This window comes from Anomalospiza imberbis, chromosome 12, assembly GCF_031753505.1.
Source record: "Anomalospiza imberbis isolate Cuckoo-Finch-1a 21T00152 chromosome 12, ASM3175350v1, whole genome shotgun sequence".
NCBI classification, from domain to species: Eukaryota; Metazoa; Chordata; class Aves; order Passeriformes; family Viduidae; genus Anomalospiza; species Anomalospiza imberbis.
The window spans coordinates 5433270-5451027 of record NC_089692.1 but is presented as its reverse complement, the minus strand read 5'-3'; the positions used below and the strand labels follow the sequence as shown (position 1 = coordinate 5451027).

Sequence of the window (17758 nt, the reverse complement as noted above, 5' to 3'; positions counted from 1 at the left end):
GGTCCAGAGCACAAATGCATTCACTGAGTAGCTACTGTTTATTCCTACTGGACTACACATGCAGTGATAAAACTTTTGCATTTAAGGTAAGTCTAAGCACTCAATTTCCATGACTCACAACTCCATGATTCATTGCCAGAACCTTTAATGGATACACAAGTTCCCATGACTGTAATGGCACATTTTGGGTCTGCTTAAACACCACACAGCAGGTGGGACAGGGGTCTTAAGCCTTGCCTATCCTTTATGCTTCTTTTAGATTAGCAAGACAAAAGCAGAGTTGGTCTGCAACCTAAACCACCTTAAGAAATTTTTCAAAGCATGTTTTGTCAACATCAATTTCATGTATTCCAAACTGGAAAGCCAGCCAAGTGAGGATAGCATTTTCCTCCAATATCTAGTGTTAGTCCTTACTCTCTAAACTTCCTAAATGCTCAAGGAAAACAGTGACTCCATGCGATACCCTAAAATGTTTTTATTTCATCAACATCGTTTTTTTAGTTTTAGGAAGAAGCAAATTAAGATCTTAATATGGAAATTTTTATGCCAATACCCCACTAAGTCAAACAAGTGGATGGCAGCATTTTAAACAGTGTTTTTGCTGATTCCAAAGCAGTGATGCTTTCTCAGATGGACTGCTCTCAAATCACACCAACATCACACAGGAGCAGCACTGAAAAGTGGATGAGGACTAGGAAGCCACTAAGGCTGCTTGCAGAAAACCAGTGAAACGTGCTCCTTGGCAGGTACCTATCCTCAGCAAATAGATTTGGTGGGCACTAAAGTCAGATCTTGATGAAGTCAATACCCTTTTTCGGTAAAGGAGCACAGAAGAGAATTGATCAAACCTAAATATAGAAGAAGAGAAGGAAGCATCATCTATAATCACCACCAGTACTGCAGGTCACCCGCCCAGCCAGCACAATTCCTGCTGCTTGCACATATGCAAATGGCCAGAAATAAGAACAGACAAATTGAGACACCTTGTTTTCCTCACTACAGCATTCTCCACAGTCTCTAAATGGAAAATGTGTCTGATTACATGATATAATCAATTACAACAGAAAACAGGTCCAAATGAAATACACGTCCTTAAAGTAAATTGAAACCTAAAAAAAAAAATGCAACTTCTATGGTATCATCCTGTCCTGATCTTCCACTCTAGTTTTAACCAGATAGCAAGACATGAATCAGTGACAAAGATTCATTCAAATATGACAAATATTTAAATGTATCACTCCCACAAACTGATATGTGTCACAGTACTATCCCTGTTTGGGGGTATTTCCACAACCTACCAGGTGTTTCATCAACAATTCGAGTGTTTGTGAAATCCTTAAATACAACAGTGAAGGCAGAGCTCAGATAGTGTGCAGCAGTCAGAAGCTTTGCTGCCATCAGCACTGAACCCCTTCTTACCCAGCAGGTGTTCAGAGATCCACACACAGATCCACGTCTGAAGAAGCAAATTTCTGCTAAAGGCACCAGTGGGCAGATCTTTGCTTGCACTCACAGAGGACTCGAGGTGACAAGTATCTACACACATCCATATGTTAGTCACTTGTATTGCCCGCATTCTAGGGCTGGCTTAAAGATAATAAATAACTTAAACAACTGTTTTCCCAGAAAAGAAAAACATTACTACCCTTGTGATAAAAACAATCATCATGCAGCATTTTTGGGTGGCTGATTAGTTACAAACTAATATTAAATTCTTTGGCAAAACTAGTATGATTCCATAATGCAGAACTTATCCAAAAGGTAAGAGAACTTATCCAAAAATTACTTTTGTTGTACTACTTCCATAACTACACAAGTTTTTCAGATATGACCACAACTACCCTAAAAGAAAGGTAAGATAAAAGGATTTCAGCCTTTGGAATGGATGTGTCACTAAATTTCTCTTTTTTTAAGTAATGAGGCTAACTGAAAACACAGTGACAAATAGTAAAAATAATGTTCTTCATTACAAAGCAGCTTTATATGATAAAATATTTTCTTGTCAACAACAAAAAAATAATTGGAAGTTTATAATTTTACTCCCATCAAAATTCCATGCCAGTATTGCAAGTTGGTACTCTATGGTGAATTAAGAGCTGTGTTTCATTTTAACCTTCATAATTCCATCTGAGAGAAGGAGATACCATTCTGCAGCTTAAATTTAGCTCTAGTAGGTATGATTATGAGATTACCTTCCTTGGACTGTTAATCCCATTCTGAGAAACACAAAACACTTCCAATGGAATTTTTCAGTGCAAAAAATATAGTAATTTTAAATATATATTTTTAAATGCACAGTAAAATGTATAATACACTGCTTCAGCACACACCTGCTCACAAAGCCATAACCAAAACCAGCAGAAAGTGTTCCATTAAATTTCACGGTTTATAAACGGCTGAAATTTAAAAAAAATAAAGGTAAAGCTAAATTTACATTAGCATCTATCATTACACACCTACAGCTGCTTTTACCCACAAGTCCTGAAGTGTTCTCTCACATATTATCCCTCTTCTCCAGTCCAAGCATCCCTTAAATCCGCAGGCAGTCCAGCATGAGTAGCCAAGGAGGCAGAGTTGGCCATGGATCAGGAATAGGAGAAAGTTTTATTCTTCTCCTTTCCTAACGTAAGGCTCATACAGGTCTGCATTTATACATGATATAGCACCAAGCAGATCTCCTGAAATATCCAGTTCCTACACATCTGCACAGAAATGTATCCTCTCTGCAGCACAGTACATTGAAATGGGTGATGAGATGCCAGAAGCTGTCAGGAGAAACATAGAATTTCTCTGAAGTCACTTAGAGATGAGAATGAGATTAAAATATGTTTTTTTCTTGTGTATTGATACCTTTGGATCTAGTGGGAGGGTTTTTTATTATTCACTATAAAAAAACCTATTTTTAACATTTATGTGACTACCTTGACGATTTTTCATTTTGTGATTATGAGAAAAGAGTAAAAATTATTGCTACTAAGGATCAAAAGGATCAACTGTCCCCAGGGGCATTTAAATAGATGGGTCTGCTTGAAGGACTTTGTTTTAGACAGCCCACTACATTTTCTCTCTAAAATACAAAACTGGTCTGAAACTTTACATCCTCAAAATCTAACATACTACTTTTTCTCTTTGGTGAGATGCATATCGAACAGCTGCCAATTCTCATATTTCCATTCATAATTGAGAGCAACATCTCTGACAGCTAATGTGGACCAGAAACAAAATCAAGGACCATTGATCATAAATAATTCCAATAGATATAGGATAAGTAATTCTGTTGGAGAAGAACTGAAATCATCTATTTGATTTTTTAACTTGGTTCTTTTGTTTCTTACACTGTAAGAAAAAACATGTGCAACTGTAGTGAGTCTACACCATAAATTCCACTCTACTCCAGCATCCAATGCAAATCTTGCATGAAAATACAAGATCGTCATATTTCCAAGTTCTGCTTCCACCTGTTAAATTCTCATGGTTAGGACTCAGAATGATATGTGACCATCAGGTAAGCCAAAGTTAAACGCACGATAACACCTACATTGCTCTGGCATTATTTTAAATTTATTATTAACTTTAATAACGTCATTCCAGTGAGGCATCACTGCCATTTCCAGTAGAAAGCTTTAAAGCCAATGAACCCTATTTCTTCTCAGCTCAGAAGTGTGGTTCTAGAGAGAATTTACAAGGACCTGAGGGGCACTTGGCCTGGAATCCTCTCAATGTGTAGATCCCCCTTTTCCAAGGAGTCCTGAGCAATTCCAGACCCATCCTTCCCTCCTTTCACCAGCCAACCCCCATGTGCCAAGTCACAGAGGATTCCTTGCTGGAGCTCCCATTTCCACCAGGACAGTGCTCATTCTGCTCCAGCTAGGAACCAGCTCATTTCCCTTCCCTCCCATGAGCTTTTAGCAAGCCACTGCTATATTTACTTTCCTATTCTCAATTCCAGAGATGCTATTTAGGGCCTGGTAAGTACCTTACACTCCTTTGAAAATTGCCTTTATAATATTAGTACCAGTTTTGTTGCAGCTTCTTGATGGCAACAAGGCAAAACAGCACATCTGTGGAGAAGGGGGAGGCCTTGACTCATGGCTACCCCAGTCTCCTAAATAACTACTCTCAAAGATATTTCGACCTCTGATCAAATGTCATGGGATTTTCAAAGCCATGGACCTGCTTTTACAAGCCTCAGCCCAATTCAATTCTTACACTGTGCTTAATAAGATCTGCAGCCCTTCTTTGGTCATAAAGAACTTGATAGTGGCCTTTTTTCTTGGCTCTGAGATGGATGAAGTGTTTTTTAGTATGATAGAAGCACAAATACAAATCTAAAAGAGAAAACCCTCAATCTTATTCTTATAGTTGAGTAACCATTAACCTTTTCTCCTTTTCTCCCCAAAATACCAATTTGTATATAAAAACAAGCTCCAGGACTTAGACCTTGGGTGGCAGTTTTAAGTCTAAAATCAATTTTTGAATTATAAACCCTCTGAAAATAGGGGTTTATAATGGAACCACTGACAGACCCTTAACTACAGCGGCGCTAGCGGGCACCACTATAATATAAGAATAAAACTAAATTACATCACTTGTCATCATTAAGAAAAATTTTCATCTCAGTTCTTCATTTGAAAAGCACTATAGTTAATGAATGATTACTGAGCCATGACACCTAAATGACTAAAATATAGGAATTATACTGAGGTCAACTCAAGTATTTTTTAAACCATGAAATTAAAGGATCTATTCGCTGTGCTATAGGATACCAGTCCTGGTTGTTATGCTCCCTTGCAACACTGACTTTGAGCATAAGGGAATGGTATGTATTTCTACATTGGAGATTAAGGCCCCATGCAAATTTAAGAGGTGAACACATGATTGCCCAAGAGTGACCCCAAGTATTGGGTTCTTCTCTGCGTTCATATGTGTTTCCTTCAACACCTGTTTTCTTTGTCCTCTTCTGCAGGTAACAAACTTGAAAATGAAGACTATTTTATGGCAATAGAAGGCATAAACTTCTTCTTTGAAAAATAATATTTAATTATTCAACATAAAGTCCAGTAAGTTAAATTTAGTATGTATTTAAGCACCAGATCCTTTTACCAAGACACTTAATAAGAAAGGCATTTTAAGGAGAGCTGACAGTACTGTACTATCTTGCAATGCTCTGACAGTGCTTAACCACATCTCTTATATATTCTGTGATCTTGAATTTAGAACAAAAAAGGCTTATTATCCATGTGCTTGGACATTTTAAAGGTTAATAGAACCAACCATACAAAAAATACAGAGAAATGTAAACATTGCTTGGATATGCATGGTTTTCTAATTTGAAGCCATTTTATTCATCCTTCCAGCTAGGAAAATAGAGATGCTCATGAGAGCCAGAATTCTTTAAATTGCTCATACAACACAAAGAAATTAATGAGACCAGGTAAAGATATGAAACAATAGAAAAGGAAGCAATTTTCATCACTGCCATGCAAAGAGTCTACCTCTGTGATACCTCCCCAGTGCACCTACTTTGCTCATGTTCTCACAGCACTGAGCCTGAGCCCTGCTGACCATGAAGATTTGTCTAACACTTGAAAAAATGCTAAAACTATGAAGAAAGAATGCAGTGCCTATGAGATTATAGCTCTAGGGATGTTGTCAGTCCTACTCCTTAATCCCAGAAGCCACATTCACCTAATGTTTCACTGATCTTCAGGTAAATGAGGATGACTGAGTAACTTCAGATTCTCAAATGCTTCAAAGCACAAGCAGTAGTAGCAGTAGTAGCAGCGGCAGGGAGACACACACAGGACTGGCAGGTATGGAGGGAGGGCAGCACACCAGCAGAAAAAAACTATCCAGGGAATAGTGACTGAACAATTGCATTTATTCATTTTTTCCATATCAAACTTTAAATGCACGCATTACCCAGTAGAGGGTTTCCAAATGCTACTTTAAGAATATTTTGTTTCCCAATGAGGAAAACTCTTACTAGGTCTTGGAGCTGATGCAAGTATAAGCAGAAGTGAAGGTTACCAAATTGAAAACGATGAATGTAGACTGCATGTTAATTGTCACTGAGCTAGTTTGCTCATGTTGGTCACATGGCTAGTGACAGTCAGATGTTGATGGAGTCTGACCTGTTCTAAAAAGCTGGCATTTTCAAAAAAATTAGATAGAAGCTATCTCTGCAGTCTGTGGAAAAAGAAAAGGGGAGAAAGGGGCTCCTGACAGCTCAAGCAGAGGAGGAAAATTAGAAAGGAAAGCCAGCACCACTACCATATGGGCTCATAGCTCATCAGGACAGCTGGCAAGAAACATTGCTCTTCTCTTCTTTACTTCCAGGGCTGTGATACATTTCTTTATATGGCTATCAATAATGCTGAATGATTAATGCTAATGATTTATGTTAATTTCATTATAAGCTTTATTTGTTGCCCAGTGTTGAATTAAGCCTGTCAAATCATCCTTTTCCACATTGCTAAAGATTCTTAAAATGCAAAGCTAAATATAACATCTGATCATTAATATGTTAATACACCTGTTTCATATATAGACCAGGAAAACAAGAAAGTGGCTATTTTAAGATTATTTTGAGAGCAGTGGTTCAGGAATCTTACATCTACTTACTGCCAATTACTTACAAGAGAAACTGACATTTAACATTTTCTTCCTGCAACTCTTAAAAAAGCCAGCACAAATATTATCCTCTGATAGCAGATTGCAAAACACCATGTCACCATTCTTTAAACAGCAAATAATACATGTGCACCTTCTAGTGAGCAATCCAGCCCCTGCTGAGACACCCATTTTCTACCATTCTATAGAAAGTTACCCCAGTTGTCCAAAATAAGTAGGAAGAGAGTAATATTCACAGGATAGTATTTCAATATGGTAAATCTATCCCTGGATCTACCCAGAAATACCTCTTCCAGCTTAGACTGTCTTTCCCTTTGTGTTCTTCTACATTTTATGCAGGAAAACTGTCAGCCCCTAACTTTTCTTTTATTGTTCTTAGGCCAAAATTCCAGAAATTCTAACTCCACTCCCTCTCTTCATTGAAGTCTGTTTTGGTTAAAACCAGCTCGTCCTCACCCAGAGACACAAGCCCCACACCAGAGTATCCACAAGGTGCTAAACCACCCCTGGGCAATTTCCCCTTCATTCCCCTGCAGGGATCAGTCCTGTTATGGTCAGAGGGAATCTTCCTAATCCCAGCAGGGACAGCAGCACTCACAACAGCCCAAGGAGCTCCTGGCACAGGAGGACCTGTCACACATGGCATGGGGTAGAGGATCAAGGTTTAGGTACCCTTCACCACGTGCTCAGCAAGTAATGCCTGCACTGCACCCCCAGGAAACCTCTAGAGACCAGGGGCATTTAAGCCAACACCATCCTTTTCCTCCTGGCATGAAGTCAACAGAGTCACAAAATGGGAGAAGAGGGAGAGAAACTTTTTTTTTCCTGTTCTAAAGCTCTAAAATATTTTTCAAAGTTGAAGCATGTCAGGTATAATTTTTCATTGTATTTTTCCTGCCATATCTATTACAGTACTACCTTTCACCTGTACAAGGTCTCCCTGTACAAAGACTGAAAATCACATCTAAAGTAACATTTTCTAGTCCTTAAATTTGTCTGGGTTTTTCACTTAAAAGTTTACCTACCATTTTAAAATTATTGCTTTACTCACATATTTATTAATAAATTTCTCTCATAAACAGCTTGAAATAAATATATTATAAAAATTGTTTTAATTCAGTCTACAGAACATACAGCTGTATGATTTTTGCATTTAGACTTGTTTGTTCCTCTGAGGCTGGACAAAAGAGAAGAGCTGGATGACTACAACTACTTAAATAGAAACTATCCTTCGTTTAAGTGGATACCAAGTGCAGAACTTTGCACTTGAGCAAATGTTATAGGGAATTTGAGGGAAAAGAAAAAAGATTTTGCAAAAACTAACACAGAACTTTGACCTAAATGCTACAAATTGAAAGCTAAGCTCTTGTAAAGTTCTAGATGTTTCTCTGAAGCTTCATTGACTCTTGAGCCTGCTCTTGAGGTTCTTGTCTCTACACACCTTTCATTAAATTTCCCAGATTTTTAAAGGTGGGCAGATGTGGGGGAAGCACAGAAGGGATTGCTCTCCTAGGAACCTGTTTGATCCACTGTACAGAGACACTGATATAAAACAGCTAGACTATAATTTTATGAGATCTGAATCCCATCAACCCCAAAGCCATAAAGTACAAGTTATATATATTGTATTCATAGACCTTAATTACAAAACTTAAGAAAAATGCATGTGAATTCTTAACAGCTTGAGCTTTTTTTTTTTCCCTCCTGAAATCTTCTACTTGCAGCTTTAAAACTACAGTATACCAGTTTTGCACAAAAAGGGAAATATTGTATTTGTTGCTCCTCCTTTTTATGATGAAACTACAGTTCTACCAGTTGGTCTGGGCTATACAGCTAACAAATGTCAAAACATATGGACCAAACCATTTATCAAATAATCTTCTCTGAATAGATAGGCACTATCAGCAATCTGGTATTGATCTTTACAGGCTACTCTATTGTTCATCTGAGCACCCACAATGCCAGCAAGAATTAATGAAAGAAGCAAAACAATGCATACCAAGCATACAACTACTTTTTTCACTTTTTTTTTTTGCCTTAAGTTTGGTAAAATTTATGTAGTTATCAGAAATACATTACTATAAACAAGTGTGCAGGCAGGATAGGATATGTGATGGAAATATCACCTCCCAAACATTAACTTCTGCAGGCTTCCAGTACATTTATTCCTAGATTAGTGTAGCCTACTTACAGTTAAGATCTAGCATGATAAATTCCTTGCAGCATTACACTGGCATTCACTAGAGCTGAGACTGAGATGGCACTTTCATTAAAAGCTCCATTTCAGGGCATGTTTAATGTCTTGGACATTTCAAATTGCATCTGGCTGAATCTTGGCATACAGCTTGTCAGTCCAGATGCACAGTTTTTGTTTGTTTTTCATACAGAAAATCGTATAAATTGGTTGTGGCATCCATGATTCCATTGTGACTAAAAATATTAAACATTAGTATTTGGGGAACAGGTTTTTTAAAAGGAAAACACAAGCACATACTCCTTTTTCAAATTTACCTACATGCTTGCTCCCGCTTGCCTTCCACAAGCTCTGTAAAAACCCACAGGTCAAGCACATAATTCTCCTTCAAATTCTTCTTAGAAATGCTCTGCTAAGGAGATTCTATTTCATATACTATGTTTTGATTTAGATTGCTAAGATTTGAGATTATCAACCCACAATACAAAATTTTAGGTCTTGACAATCCTGCTGTTTTCTATTCACTGGCTGCTCTAAGAGTAGCACAACAGGGTAGATGGAATAGAGAGCAAAAAAGCTGTGACCAGACCTACAGCCAACAATTACACCCAGTGAATCTCCTTCCAAACTGGTACAACAAAACACAGCCACCACCTACAGAGCAGAAAGCAACCATAATGTGCAAGAAATCCAGGTTTTTTTGCAGGACTCAGAAATTTAGGTCTGTTTTCCCAACCTCTGCCCCATGTAATCAAAACTCATCTTCCATCTCCTGATTCTTACATTCCCCCCCTATTTTAATAAATAATAAACACCCCTAGGTATTTATTAGATGGTCATGGCAGTGATTTTACCACGGAGAAATGTGGGGTAGAAATATGAAGAAGAGGAAGTCACACAGCAAACATGCCTGCAACTCAAAATCACTGGTCTGGACATTGTCAATACAATTTGTAGACTGAAAGATGTTCTTTCCTGAGGTCCTACTCAAACAAACAAGATTGTAACAGCACTAATCTTGTCAACACTTATATTAAAAAATCCATCCTGTTTGTTATTATGTATGAATGTTCCTCACCACAAACTTCCAAGTTTGACAAGCATAATTCCACAAAGCACATGTATGTTTGGGAAATAGCCAGGTGCTTTGACGTACTCTCCTATGAACTGGAGGATAATGGCAACTCTGAGGAATAAAACAAAATATGATGTTACTATTGACAGGGCCACTGCTAACACAATGTTTTCTGAGGATCATGCATTTCTGAAATACTTCCTGTTAATTAACTACAGGATACTTATGAGTTGCAGGTTTTGCCCAAGTTCTGTTTAAGATCTTACTAATTTTCAGTGATTAGCATTAAGTTTAAGTATGTCAGCATTTCCATTATAAACCACATTCTCAGGGGTTTATTAAATTATTGGGAAAAAAATTATTCTGAGGTAGAACTCAATACTTAGGGGTAAATTTTCAAAGTGCAGCATGCAGTTTTAGCTCCTGATCTCTGAACAAAGTCAGTAAGAAGCTGCAGAGCTGCACCCCTGGTCAATGCTTTGAAATTTTACTTCAAAGTCTCACCCCAGGAACAAATTCTGTCACACACACACACAAAAATCAATTTGACCTCTTTAAATCTGAAGAATGCCTACTATTCATATACTGTAGCTGCTAATCATAAAAATTTTCACCGTTTCCTAAATCTGCCCAGCCAATCATAAACAACAGCTTTTGGGAAAGAGAAGAAGGCTCAGAAAGGGTATAAATACTATAAGGGCAAAAAAATTATTGTTGCTTTAACCAGAAACATAACCAGGGTAATTACAGACTGCCATGTTTCCAGCCAGCTCTACACACAAAAAAGAAAAAGAGAAAAAAGTAGCAATGCATTTGTTTAGACATCAACATGACTATACTCAACTGAGCTTATTAAATGCAACATCAATAACCAAGAAAGATGATCCTTTTCTACTGCCAAGAAAATGACCAGGAAAATGACTCTAACCCAGTAAAATGGTAGACATCTTACACTGAAAGATTTGAAGGGGAATGCATTGAATATAAAGATGACTAGTATTGTGGCATTGAAGAAAAAACATAATTTTTCATTGATGTAAGGCAGCAGAGCTGGAAAGAACACAAATACAACAGTAGATCCATTAACCATACGACAAGAAATAGTGTTCACATCGACTTACTAAACTGTTTTTGATTCTTTAGTACCAACACGCAGAACAATCCTTACATTATGTTGCCAAGGAAAACCTAGAATGCATTTATTTCATAATGCAGCTTTCTTCCATTATCATAATAGAGCCATCATAGTTGTTGCAAACACTGTATGGCCTCAAACACCTAAGTACAGCCGTTAAATTGGACATTTTTTAAGAGGAGGACATTTTAAGCCTCCCTGGAGAATTGTGTTGCCTGGCAAACTCTCAGCAGGAACCATCTATTACTGCAAAACCTTGCTTACATGTGAAGGAGGAGGAAATGATCTCAGCTAACAAAGGGGACACATTTGGAACCATGACCAGAGAAAGAAGGTTACTCCAAGGCCATTCAAGTTAACACCATGCACTGACACAGGACCTCAGGTGGGTTTTAAGCTGAGCTGTTGAGTTTAGGAAGCTTGTATCCATCCTTGGCAAGAGATTTCTGTCTTCTACGATGGCAAATTACAGCTTAACCTCTATTTTTATCTTGAAGCCCCATCCCACCTTCTCTCAGCACTTCAACTTTGTGCCCAGTGAGGACAAGGTTGCACTGCAGAAGGAAAATACAAGACAGTAGAGCACCTAAGACACTCAAAGCTCTGTAAAGTATTCCCCTCTCTAAATACAAAGGGTGCAAAACCAGGCCTTTTTCATCACTGCTGTGCTTATTGATCACAGTAGCAAGTCAGAGACAGACACTTTGATTTTTGGCTGAAAACCAGGAATAAGTTCTTTTTGTATTGTCCGTGCCTTGTAAGTCTTTAGCCTGAGGTTTCATTAATAGTATCAATACAGTGGTTACATAGCTGAAATATCACATGGTGCTATCCTGCCAATTACTTGCTAATCTGTTAGAAAGATCTCAGAAGGACTAACCAGGAGTTAAAGCTGTTTCATATCCATTTAATTTAAAGTATTATTCATTTCATGATGGTTTGTTTACATGTGTAATAAAACTGAGAAACACAGAGACACCTTTCTTTTGCCAAGCTCTTTATATCAAAAAAACTTTGAGACAATGAAATGAAATTATTAGTGGTGGATTAAAATATGGTACTTGCATTGATCAATGTTCCAGCTTTTCAGTAAGTGTTTTTTGTTCTCATCTTGGCTACATTTTAGGATTCATAAAACCTGATAATCAATTCTTCTCTGAATAAGTAATAAAAATCTTTATTTTAATTTCACCTAAACAGTATTTGCACCAATATGCTGCTTGCACTGAATCTACATAACCAATATTGCAGTATCTCTTAGTGCAATTTGCACAAATAATTCAATGTGAAAAGTGTGCCATGGCAAATCACATTATCACATGCAGTTCACAATTAACTCTATTAATGCTGACCTGTCAGCAGTCCAGCATCTCATTGTTTGCTAGAAGTGGTTAATTAGTTACCAGAACCATTAATTATGGTCTCTTGAAAAAACAGAATTATCTAACAATGAGAAATATGGGGTTTTCATTAAGAATTTAATATTTTTTAGAATTTCTTAGAAGTCCTTTTCCTTACTATCAATATTATCTTCATCCCAATGGACAGCAGTCTGCTGCACATTTCTGCAATGTCAGAGCCTAATTGAATAAAAACACCTTTTCATTTGGGACTGCATGGGTTTTATGCCACCTCCCACCAGTCACTCCCAGTTAACTCAGCTGTATATTCTGGATCACCATCTTCTCCACCAGCTCAGTAGTAACAGAGACACCATCACAGACCTCTGAGCTGCAAAACTCAGATTGAGATTGAGCAGAATCTGTATCAGATTAAGAGACCATTATTTTATTTACCCTTAACATAAGCATGCCCAAAAGCAATGCATAAAAATTACACACACACATTCCCTCAGTGTCCATGCAGAGCACCGTTGTGTGAAAACACCAACACCATCGCTTCGAAAATAGCACCAGTATCACAGGGCATATATTTAAAACTTAGCATATATATTTTTAGATTAATAACACTTGTTATGACAACACCTGAAGCACAACTTTCATTTGTAAAACTGCCTAGCACCATTATAAATATATACATATGAAGGCACAATATTAATTTGACAGTATGGGGTAAGGACAGAGATGGTGTGGCTAAGTGCCTACTAAAGCAGGCTTGGCAGTTTGTTGTAGAAAATATTATACATCCAGTCCTTAGGAACAGAATTCAAACATCAATCCTGAAGTACAGCTGAAAGAGGAAGCAGGTGCTCTCGACAGCCCTTAGCTGGGAAAAGCACACACTCCTAGCTCAGATTACCTATCCACGTGCTTGTATTGTACCAACAGCAGCAGCATGGGATCAGGCATGGTGTGGTGGGTAATTTATATTTTAAAAAGTACAGGGGACAGAACTGTGACCAAAAAAATGGAAAAAAAAAAGTAAAACAGGATTTTATGGTTTACTACTCAGCAAAAGAGGCAAAGCAAAAACTTCTAACAGAAGCTCTGGATTTAGCAAGTACATTGGATGAGGCTCATGTGCAAGTTTATCCAGTCCACTGAGAGCTCCACCAGCAATTGTCTTGTCCAATCTGCTGGAAAATATCAGATCTCCTGCACATCTTTCCATTATACTCTGCCATTCTTGGGAAAACTGAGTTTTTTTCATAATCCACTCCCAGCCACAGTGTTCTGATACACTGACCAGCTCTGTTTTCTGGAGCCAGTCACTACTTCTGTGGCTTTCTGCTAGAAATCAGATCATGAGCCCTGAACAAAGAAAGGCTTGGGAGACACTACACCCTCTACTTGTGCAGTTTTAAGAAACAAAGGTACACATGTAGTGCATGAAGCAAAATTATTCCTATACTGGTGTTTTAGGTAGTGTACTGTGGTCTTCTGTACAGGACAAAAAGAATGTAGTCATCTCCAAACGGAAATTTCTACTTCTTGACAACTTCTTAATCTGCAGAAATGGAAGAGACAACCCCATACAGGGCAGGGGAGTGGGGGCAGAGAAGAGGGGGAAAAGGAAACTACACAAATAATAGGGCCATTGACTCTCAAAGGGTTATCAGACATATCCTGCTGAAGGCAAAGAAAGCTTCACTGAGGTTTTCCAAATAATTGACAAGAATGCTTTCATTTCCTCACCACCTAACTTCTCAGACTGGGTGGAAAAAATAGCAGGGTTTATACTCACTCTTTTTCAGCTGTGGCCCAAGAACAGGTTGGGAGATAGTATCAGACAAAAACAGTACTTTCTGTAACTGGATTTCACAAAATGCAACCCAGCCTCAAAATAGGAGGAAAGACTTAATATTTAAAAAAACTATGAGATCTATTTGATTGCCAACATACTTCCAACCAAACCTCTACCATACAATATTTACAATCCAGTCCCACACTTAAAAACTTCTTGTGCACTTCTTTGTACTTTCAGCTATCACTGATCATTGTGTCCCTCCTAAAAATTCACCTGTTTATGGACAAGACCAGGGCTAATTTCATTATCACTTTGGCAGCATTTTCAGTCATTATTTTACATATCTTCAAGAATCTGGTAGTGAACCAATTCTGAAACTGAGTAAATTGACAACAGGCAATATGGGAAATCTTTTTTAAATGTTATAAAGGTATGTTTTGGAAGAGTTGACGATCAAAGTATGCATATTAGTGAATAATGTTCTCATTAATTTTCTCATTATAGAAGACAAAAAAATTCCACTTTCTCATTGGAAGAGTGCTTTTAAGTTATATAGCCAACAGGCTGAAGGCTCAAGCACCAAGTTTTCTTGTAAGAAAAATTCACCAAGTATTTTACTGGCAGGCTCTGGGGTTGACCCAGCTGTCAGGAGAGGGCAGTATATTCTGAGTTTTTATTCAGCACTATTCATGTCCCCTTTACAAAGATCTCACACAAAGCCAAATGTTTGTGATGAAAATACAATACAAACAGTTTACAAATCTAAAAAATACATGGACACATGTTGGAAAGGTTGTGGGGGTCGTGGACTCTCTATACTTCTCAGAACCTGGTACAATCATAAATTGAATCCCTTTCCTTGCAGTCACCAACAGCCCTTTATTTTCATTGGGCATTTGATGTTGTCTTGCATATACAATTTTGCTAGATGTGGCCTTGGCTCTGATATAAATATCACACTATTTACAGCTCCTTATGGTTGGATTGAACAAATCCTGTTCCACTGGTTAGAAGTTGTCTGTATTACATAGGTTTATTGTAGATTTGTTTCACTGAGTCCAGGCTATAACAGCTTCTCTCACTGTTTCAATTCACAGCGCTTGATACTGCTTCATCAGCCTCTTAAAGGTTCTCCTCCTTCTAATCAAACCCCTAGAGGCACTTCAGCATCTAACCTGGGTGATTACAGGCATTGCTGTTGTAATTTTCTAAATTGTAAATGCTTTTTCTTAGTCATCAGTTTCAATTGTGTAAAGTTGCCCAACTGTAATGGAAGTTCAATACAGAAATATTGTTGAAAATTTAATTTGCATGCAAATCTGCCCACTTGCCATCCTTTATTGTGAAGTGTTAATGTAGTCACACAGTGCTGCTCTCATGGATTACCAGGATTTTCAACCAGGCACTGTGACTATGACCACTTGAATGTACCATCCTGCCTTGCCCCACAGACATTCCCATTTAGGTTCACCACCCACAGCTTCCTGCTTGCACACACTTCTTCTCAAAGTACACTGTTGACTATATGCTCCTACATTTAGTCCTGCTCACAGTAGCTACAAAATTACTTTCAACCATTGCAGTTGTGCCAAAAATAAAATACATATTTTAAATATTAACATTTTTACTCCATCGGCCTCCTTCCCTTTATTTCTCTCAGTCAAAAACAAAAAAAAAAAAAAAAAAAAAAAAAAACACCCAACCCTACAATCTCTGGCACTTTCCAGTGAGATTCATCCTGAGCCTTGATACCTGTCTGTTGTCAGAGGTCTTTCCTCTGCCTCATTCACCCAGACATGGAAAGAAAGGCAGCTGCACGTGCTGCACCCTTATTACTGCAGGCTCCACCAGCAGGTGCCTGTCATTATCACCTACCAGCTTTCCACTGTGACTTATTGTATTAAGCAGTTGTAGCTGTAGGTAATTAAGGACTACCACTCTGATGCTCTGATGTGACTAATAATCACCACACAACTCCTGTTACACTAGAAAAAAGTCTCTTTCCTCCTCACTTATTAAGATTTGCTCAACACAAGCAGCTGACTTGCTGCTTCTTTTAATTCCATATTCTACACTTGCAACACTCTGGATCAAAACTAGTTTCAGTGATTTTTTTTTTTATGTAACACCTGTAGACAGTGCAGCTACATTCTAAGAAAATAATAAAAAATGTACAGATACTCATTCACAAGTAAAAATAATTCTCAACTTCGAGACAGCTTCATTTTTGTTTCTGAAAGTATTGGTCTGCCATTTTTACTAATCCCAATGCCCAGAAGTGCATTCTAAACTTAGGCATCTTTATACCATAGGAGGTAAAAACTCATCTCCTGTACATGGACATTCACTGCAGTAACTTCTTCCAAAACCTGACTGAAAAAAGCACAAATAGGAAAGAATCACATGTTTAGCATTTGTCTCTGTGGGTTTTCAATCCAATGAGGGAGTGCTCCAACCTACTCTAACTTCCCTCTGCAGAATCCTGTTTTCTTTTTGGAGAAAATATCTCTACCCCAGTGAACAAGAACTGCATGGCAAAATGAAAGATAATCCAGACACCCATTTCAGAAAAAAAACTTAGAACTAAGATCTGTTAACTTCAGAGAAAGGGAAACACTTGTTCTAATAAACCAATAACCATATTGTAAGCATTTAATGTCTGTTTTGAAAACTGAAACAGAAGGGTCATTGCTGACAAAATACATGCACTCATTCTTCAGCTGTACACTAGAAAAGTGTTTGTATGTTTCATTAGCTATTGGTACAAAAAAAAAATCACTTCTAATAATTCAGTAACATACAAATGAAAGACCTTTCCAGAAACCATTCATACACTCCGGATTTTCTTGGAATTGCAAAGATGTAACAACACACTCAATTGTGTTTTGGGTTGTTGGGATTTTTTTGTTATGTTTACCAAGAAAATTTACAGGCTCATTCATTAAATCACAGGATACAAGACACTGGAAATGGAATAGGTCACTAAGGGTCAAGTATTATTTTTATACATAACTCAAGCATTGTCCCTGGAGTAGGTCTGAATGATATGTGAAGCAGTCCAGTAATGAGTGTTATCACTTAATTTGGCATTCTTATTTGAAATTCCCTTCAAAGCTCTCTGTGTGTTGAAATAGCCCAAAATGTCTTTGAAACATTCTATTACTACTATAATAAGCAATTTCATAACAGAAGAAAATTGTACTTTTTTCTGATACGTTTGCACTAATTGAGATACTGAAAAAAATTTTGGAGTACCAGAAAAGAGAAAAATCAGTAAATATTTTTGCTTCCACAGAGAGATGCAAGGCAAGGCAGTTCAATTTTATAACCTGCACCTACACCTAACAGGATCCACAAGTTTAAAGAAACATACTGCAATTCTGGCTTCTTACAATGCTCCTTTAATTGAAAACACACACTGAGAAAAATATTAAAAATCAACTAAAGATTCAAATTTTCACTGGACTCCTGCTTCTCATTTCATGGTAAAATTCCCCTGCTAGAAGGAAAACAGTATTTACTGTTCTGACATACCTGGCCTTCAACCATATTTAGAACTGAGCTGGGGCTGCAG

General features: G+C 37.6%; 2 long non-coding RNA genes across 9 annotated transcripts in view; both read right to left on the bottom strand.

Annotated features, from left to right (window-relative positions):
- LOC137481086 (uncharacterized) overlaps nt 1–17758 on the bottom strand; it is a 203478-nt gene that overhangs the window by 114482 nt on the left and 71238 nt on the right. The window contains exon 1 of one of the 8 annotated variants that reach the window (XR_011003302.1): nt 15937–16022. The exons of the other annotated variants lie outside the window; for them this stretch is intronic. This is a non-coding gene — a long non-coding RNA (uncharacterized lncRNA). Of the gene's footprint in view, nt 1–15936; nt 16023–17758 lie in introns of those variants that run through there. 8 annotated transcript variants of the gene reach the window in all.
- LOC137481087 (uncharacterized) lies at nt 8422–15832 on the bottom strand. The gene is made up of 3 exons (XR_011003310.1): nt 15360–15832; nt 9906–9994; nt 8422–9810 (listed from the first exon to the last, which is right to left on the bottom strand). It is a non-coding gene; the product is annotated as an uncharacterized lncRNA (long non-coding RNA).